Source organism: Pelophylax lessonae, assembly GCF_965119305.1.
Source record: "Pelophylax lessonae genome assembly, chromosome: 6".
In the NCBI taxonomy this organism is placed as follows: Eukaryota; Metazoa; Chordata; class Amphibia; order Anura; family Ranidae; genus Pelophylax; species Pelophylax lessonae.
In genome coordinates this window covers 299,162,690-299,164,288 of record NC_138773.1, presented here as the reverse complement: position 1 = coordinate 299,164,288, position 1,599 = coordinate 299,162,690, and positions in this window count along the sequence as shown.

Below are 1,599 nucleotides of genomic sequence, written 5' to 3'. Positions count from 1 at the left end.
GCGTATGAAATATAATCTATTGCCATAAAGTGATATTGTAATTCAAAACATGATACATGAAAGAGCTGACATGGTAGGTGAAGTTGCAGAACTATTGAAGACATACATAGATGGAAAAGCACAAATATCTCAAATAGACGCTGTATACTCAATCCAACCCCTATTGCCAACGCATTTCAGATTTCTCCTTCCTCAGGCGTAGGAGGGTGCAAATGGGGCAGTGTCTATTCAATAGATTGCACAACCAAAAAAACAAGAGGGGCCAGCTCAAACCATAAAAACAGAAACATTGGAGTCCCGTGCGTTTGCTCAGTCAGAAGTAGTACTGCAGCCAAAGAATACATTTGCAGTAGATAAATGGGAACCAAATCTGGTCCAATGGTCATTGGATTTGAACAAGACCAATACAAGAGGTACAGGAGTGATGGACATACCAGATATGAGTACTTGAAATTTTACCGAAGTATACAGTGCTGGATAGCAAGTAGATAAGGCCAGGACAGCTATTTTTTCTACTTGACCCTTGTGTCACCTGTACAATTGGCCATTAAAGTCTTGTTCAAATCCAATGATCATTGGACCAGATTTGGTTCCCATTTATCTACTGCAAATGTATTCTTTGGCTGCAGTACTACTTCTGACTGAGCAAGCGCAAGGGACGACAGGGTCTGTTTTTATGGTTTGAGCTGGCTCCTCTTGTTTTTGGTTGTGCAATCTATTGAATAGACACTGTGTCCCATTTGCACCCTGTACCCCTGAGGAAGGAGAAATCTGAAACGCATCAGATGTTGGCAATAGGGGGGTTGGAGTATACAGTGTCTATTTGAGATTTGTGTGCTTTGCCATGTCTGTCTTCAATAGTTCTGCACCTTCACCTACCATGCCAGCTCTATCATGTTTTGAATTTTAATCTATTGTAATGAAGTGATATTGCATTTTATACGCTGATATTTTCTACTTGACCTTTGGGTCACCTGTACAATTGACCATTAAAGTTCCATTCTTCTCCATAGTTGGGATGTGGGCATTATCTTTTAATTGATCAAACCTCTATTTCCTTTTCTGTGGTTGATGATGTGTGTGGAAACAGTACAGTAGTGGAGGTGGTGTTTTAATTGTATAGGGTGTGTGAGGGAAACATTCCTGGCAGAGGTGTGAGGGAGTAGAGTGGTAGCGGAAGTGTTTTTTTTTTGGGGGGGGGGGGGGGGGGAGTACAGAAGTGTGCTTGGGAACATTGGTGGCAAAACGTGTGGGGGGGGTATAGTGTTATCAGAGGGGTGCAAGGTGGGCACAATTGTGCAAAGGTATTGGGGAAGAAACCGTGGTAGCAGAGCAGTGCAGAGAGGGAATATCTGCTCATGGGAGACAGTGTCGAAAGAGGTATTCAGGAGTGCTGGCGGTGCAGTTGTGGAGAGAGGGTGCAAAAGGTGAGCAGTGGTGGCAGAGGGTGGGTGGGAGTAAATGGGGCAATGTGTTACTTACTCCTGACATTTACTGAAATGAGTTTTTAAATCGCTGGCCTCTCGCATCTGTTTTTGGTTTGTAAACCAGACCCCAAAGACCAAGTATATGTTTTGTAGGAGGGACTGTCTTTTGTAT